This window comes from Lissotriton vulgaris, chromosome 5 (assembly GCF_964263255.1).
Source record: "Lissotriton vulgaris chromosome 5, aLisVul1.2, whole genome shotgun sequence".
NCBI lineage: Eukaryota > Metazoa > Chordata > Amphibia > Caudata > Salamandridae > Lissotriton > Lissotriton vulgaris.
The window spans coordinates 5,343,118-5,349,468 of NC_141693.1; positions in this window are offsets into that span (position 1 = coordinate 5,343,118).

Here is a 6,351-nt window from a genome sequence, read left to right on the forward strand (position 1 = left end):
TGTGTAAGCTGGTGCTAGCACCCCTTGCGACAGATACAAGTTTCCTTATATCTGAGCTCACTGCTCTCAAAACAAATTACCTGTTGTACTCCCACTCACCTGAAAACCAGGAGCCGCAGAAACAGATAGTCCCCCCTCTCACCTCCAGACCAACCCTCCACGCTGATCAAGCAGCATGAGCGATTTGTCCCGAGGGAAAAGGAAGGAAAAATAAAAAGGAAACAATAAGCTTTAGAGAAAACTTCAGCACAGCAGGGCCACGGGACTCCCTTTAGGAGGGCTAGGACACCGGATGGGGTCAGTCTCTCTTTGTTTGGACTACGGGTACCACCACACTCTGTAAAACACAACCAGACAAACAGGTAAGTGGCAGGAAACCATGCAACATAGGAGAAATCTGTTTCACTCTCTGATAACCCTAACACTTCCGCCTCATTTCCCCTCGTTTCTATATTACTACTCACCACATTCAAAAGAGGAAAACGCAACCACCAAGAATGCATCCAGGGAAGGTGATCGATGAACACGGGCAAGTATCCCTATCACTAGTCATATGGGATAGGTGTCCCGTGATGGCAGCAAGGCAAGAAAGAATAGGCTCTTAGGGAGTCCAGAAAGAACCTAAATTTGATCCTGAATTAGCTTGTCTCGCAAGAGAACGAAAAACACCCCCAAACAGGACAACAAGCCTATAAGTTCAATAGGGCAGTGCACTGACCCAAAATATGCTGTTAAAAAAAAACATGCAAATTGAAGAGGCCTCCAATCAGGTAAGGACAAAACTAGGTGAGTAGAAAGGATAAAGTTTATCCCAGAGACCTGCACTCTAACCTGTTTTCTGAAGATCCAAGGAGAGACATCCGGGGAACCGCTGAGCACACATGTGAGGCGATGAGGATCTGCACCCACTGTTCCTGAAGGAAAAGAAAAGGAGGCGGGCTAGGGTTGAGCACGCTTGTGCTGTAAAGGAGGTGCTGCGCCCTCAGTTCCAACGATGTGAAGTCGTGTGTGGCAGAAGGCCACTCTCAAATGCAAATTTCAGGAGGCACCGCTCCAGCGGTCCTCCTCAGGCAGAGATGTGTGCACAGCCGAATGCTGCAGCGGTCCTCTACAAGTGGTGAGGTGTGCGCGGCGGAGGCCCTGGAGCTTGGGTAGGATCACAGCAAGTTGCTGATCGGAACCTACAACCGAAGTAACGAGGTGCTTCGGGCACCCCCATCGGCTTTGGCGTTTTCACTAGGGGTCTACTGGTTCTCCAGTAAACGTCAACTAGGGTCTCTACCACCCTGGTAATTCACACCCATTAATTGAATACCAGGCGCTAGTGCACGCGTTCACTTCACTTTACCCTGGTCCTGAAGAAGTGCTAATTGATCCGTTAGGGGCATACATAGGCACAAAACATGTCGACCTTATACTCTTAGACTGCCCCTTAGGAACATTAACATCCCCACAGGAGCCCACTTTTGTTTTTACTTAGGCTAGAGCTACCTTTTCATTAAAATTGACTGTAGAGGACTGCTCTATACCTATTTTATCTTATCTCACTGTGCACTACCCAGCCCCCACACCCGCAGGCCCCTAACGGCTTCCTCTTCAGAAGATCCCCGACAAAGAGCCCTGGTTTCGGGAGCCCGCCAGGCATTGCAGCACCGGCCTGACGAGGGGCACCCGACCTATGATGAAGCATGACACCTCTGGGGGTGTGTGAGGGCATCACGAAGAAAGACTTCTCTTTCCCCTTCACTCCGCTTCCTCCCCAATAAACCCCACCCCCTCTTTTCACATAGGAACTGCATACCCTCTTTAAACACTAGTCTCATTTGGGAGCCAGTGTGCAGGACCTCATAACCCAGCTCTCAGTCCCTCCCTTTGGATAATGTGCGCAGCGGAATGTCAGCACACAGTGACCATGGCAAAAGCGAGAAATCCATCTCTCATGAAACCGGAAGTAAAACTTAAAGCCAAGCACCTTGGCACCAGCCCACACGCCTCCCCCCATGTCACAGGGGGCTTGTTCAAATAGCTTGCTGTACTCTCGCAAGAGTATAAGTTCCAGCATTGAGAACAGAAAGGGAAGAGAAATGCTGACAGATGACACAAAGAAAAAAAAAGGTGAGTAGGCCATTCATACTGGGCCTGTATGTGGCGCACCACGTAAGGAGGATGACAGGAGGGTAGTAGTGACTTTCAGCATAGTTATGTTCCCTGTAAGCTCCTTAGACATGCAGTTATGTTATGTTATGATGGCTTATAGAGTGCCCGGCTGCCCCAGCAAAGGGGCGTCCCGGCGCCGAAGCAGAAAACTGCGTAGCTAGTGGCAAAAGCAACTTACAGCAGAGGGAAGAGGAATGTTTTGACAGCTTTACGAAAAGGAAAATAGGACTTAATAATGCGATGGAAGAAGGGAGCGCATTCCAAAGTTTCGAGGCCAACACTCGGAAAGAGTGCCCTCCAGCACGGAGCCTCCTCACCTTAGGGACAGCCACAAGATTCTATTTCTATTTAGGGGGTTTTATAAAGCGCTTGGTGACGCACAGCGGCGTGTCCCCGCGCTGAGGAGCAGATACTTACTGGAACCTACAGAAGCGGAATACCTTACTGTACGAATAGTGCAGTTTTAAGCTTGGCTCTAAAGATTAGTTCTGATGGTTCTAGTCGCAATGCCATGGGTAGTTTGTTCCATTTAGAAGCTGCAAGGTACCTAAAGGATCTTCCGCCCATCCGAGCTCTAGACACCTTGGGGATAGCCAGGAGTCCTGAGCCGGAAGATCTCAGGGAGCGGGACGGCTCGTAAGACGTCAGCAGTCCTTTCAAAGGGAAAGGAGACCTCCCATTGATGATCCGGTGGCACGTGCATAGTGCTTTGAATTCTACCCTGTTTCTGATCGGGAGCCAATGCAAAGACCGGAGGGCCGCTGAGGATGCAGCTCTTCTGGGTAGTCTGAGCACAAGTCGGGCAGCGGCATTCTGTAGGACCTGTAGGCGGCTCAAATTCTTCTCCAAGGTCCCTAAATAGAGAAGATTGCCATAGTCCATCTTTGATATAACTAGTGCGTGCACCAGGGTTTGACGGGCTCTCACAGGTAAAAACTTCAATGCCTTCCTGAGACTTTTGAGGGTCCCGAAGCATGATCCGACCACCCGATTGATCTGGGGGCCAAAGGTCAGGTCAGTATCAAACTAGATGCCCAAGTTCTTTGCTTTCTGGCACGGGATGGGTGTTGGACCTAGGCAAGACGGCCACCATGCAGACGTACATGCCGCTTGGCATCCCCCCACGACCAGCACCTCGGTCTTGCCTACGTTGAGCTTGAGACAATTGGCGGACATCCAGGCAGCTAGATCTTGCATGCAAGCTCTGAAGATGTCCGCCGAAAGACCGGGTGCACGCGACAGGGAGATGACCAACTGCGTGTCGTCGGCATACGACACCATTCGGAGGCCGTGACTCTCTACTAAGGTGGCAATCGGGGCAACATAAAGATTAAAAAGTGTTGGACTCAGGGACGAGCCCTGCGGCACCCCCTGGTCCAAAGAGATTCGCTCAGAGTAATGGTCACCTTGCCTCACTTGGAAGCCTCGGCCTACAAGAAATGAATAAATCCATTTCAGCGCTGCCCCTCTCACCCCACCTTTGTTCAGACACTGTAGCAAGATGGAGTGTGCTACAGTGTCGAACGCCGTGCTGAGGTCTAAGAGGATTAAAGCCATGGTTTGTCCCTCGTCAGCACCTTGCCTGAGGGTTTCGGTAGCCCTGAGAAGGGCAGACTCCGTAGAATGACGGGGCTGAAACTTGAATTGGGTAGGGTGAAGAAGGTTGCTTTCCTCCACATATTTCATTAGCTGTTTGTTTACCACCTTCTCCGCTACCTTAGAAAAATAAGGCAGCAGAGAAATGGGGCGTAGATTGTCCAGCTTCTCAAAGCTAATGTTAGGCTTCTTGCGGAGGGGAAGCACCACAGCCTGTTTCCACTCCTCCGGTATAGAGCTGGATCGGAAGGAGACATCTAGCAAGTGCCTGATGTAGGGTTCAAGTGTCTCCAGACTGTCACTCAACCTTTTTGGGGATGCGGGATCTCGAGGGGAGCCAGATTTAACAGATCTGCAAATTTTAACTAAATCCTCCGGTAAGGGGATAGTAAAATTGAGTAGCAGATTTTGATCGGCTTCATCTCCTACTGGGTCTGCAGGCTCTTCCACTACAGGTGGTATATCGGGAAAAGCAGAATAAATCTTAGACACTTTGTCTCCAAAGTAGTTGGCAATGCGATTGCATGCTGCTACTGAGTGGTCTTCATCTTGAGTAGAGGTTTTTGGGTTGGCTAGGGACTTATATATGCTGAACAGTTCCATGGCGGAATTCTCTGCCCGTGGATTCTGTCTGCATAGTATGTGGCTTTCTCTATCCGGATTTTGTTATGATAGGTACGTCTCTTAATGAGATAGGCCTCTTTCATCCGGTCATCATACGCCACTCTCCACTGTCTTTCTGCACGTTTGCAGTCCCTTTTGGCGCAGCGCAGCACCTCGCTGAACCAGGGAGCAGTTCTTTGTCTGTGGACACCTTTGGTTGACTGGCCCAATGAGGCTGTGCAGTCCATAGCAGCCGTGATGCGGTCATTGAGCAATTTATTTGCCGTTGCCACGTCATTGCCTTCTGGGGGCCCTTTCGCGGTAAGAGCCTTATTAAACTCTAGCAGGGAGAATCTTGCCCACCTGCGTCGAGGGTAGTTGAGAGGGGTGGGAGCGAAAGCTTTATGCTTGGGCAAGTGAATAACGAATGGAACAAAAAAGTGATCTGTCCAGGGCAGGGGCACTGGGGGAGCAACTAAGACATCCTCCCAATTGGCAAATATAGGGTCTAGCAGATGCCCACGATTATGTGTTGGAAGCTGCCCCTTTAGCTCTAGCTGTAGGGTGTGAAGTTCTTCCCGGAGCTCCACCGCTCCTTTGTCTAGTGAGTCTTCCAGGTGTGTGTTTAAATCTCCCAACAACAGAAACTTGTCCCTCCTTATCGCTGTTTCTGTGACACACTCTAAAAGATTGCCTTTAAATCTGGACATGGGTCCTGGTTGGCGATAAACTAGCAGACCCTTTACAGTCATGCTCCCGTCGATTGTTATGGTGAAAACACCCGCCTCACATCCTGCCAGATTAACTGGTTCTAATTTGCAGGCCCATTGCTGTTTAAAGGCGATCGCAATTCCGCCTCCTCTGCCTACCGGTCTGTCCAGGCGCACCATCTGATAGTCATCTGGTAAGGCCTGAATGATATCGGGATCAGAGTTGGCATCAAGCCAAGTTTCTGTAATAAACAGCAGATCAGGATGTTTATCAATGAGAAGGTCATATACATCGTGTTTATGACAGCTAAGCGACCTCACATTAATGAGGCCGCAGGACAGCGAGGAGTTGCTAGCCCTGATGTCTGCTAGCGCTGTGCTGAAGCGGAATTCTGTCACATAGACTGGAGTAGGCGAGAGGGGGTATAAAAGGTGTACAGGGGGAGGAGCTACGCGGGCATCCAAGATGGTCGCGTGAGCAGAGAGCTCCTGAGACCCGCGCCGCCCTTCTTTATCTATCCTGCAGATATCCTGGTCACTTCGACGGGCTTTTGGAGTGCTACTCTCACTGATGCTGTCGATCCCTTTTTGGTCGAGATCGAACCTCGGGGACCATTTCTACATCGTCTCTAACTTTCTGGCCTAACCCCTGACGCGACCGGGGTCTCAACTGCCTTGTATGGCCGAGCTGTAATGCAACAACAACGGCTGCCTGGCATCTGGCCCACCGGTGGTGTGCCACTTTCACTTTCGGTTTCCAGCCTTCTCGTCTCTGACTCCTTGGGACCTCCTACTTTGTCTTGGCCTGCCGCTCTCACAACGAACGCTTTCTTTCTTTGTACTGGCAAGGAGGCCCGTGACATCCTCTCGTGAAACTAGACTTTTGAGGTTTGGGACTTGTCACCGTCCCGCTACACTTGGATGTCCCCGGCCGGCGCTGAACGCAACATGGCGACGAAACCTGAGGCGGAGAAAGGCAGGAAGACCGTTACTCGCGGGGGGTCGATCCAGTCCAATATGATCGAGCGCTATACCCAACCGAGAGGTTCCCCCGGTGCTACCAGTGTTGGTTTGGAGGACCCGAAGACCGATATGTCGTCTTCCTCAGAAGTGTCACTTCAGGACCTGTTGGCCGCCATTTCTGGACTCAAGGCCGATATGAGTCTACAATATGAGGCCATCGTGTCCAAGATAGACACAGTGGCGGTGGATGTTACTCTTATTCGAGCCGACTTGGCCAAGACGAACGAGAGAGTCAAAGCATTGGACTTAAAGGCATCGAGTT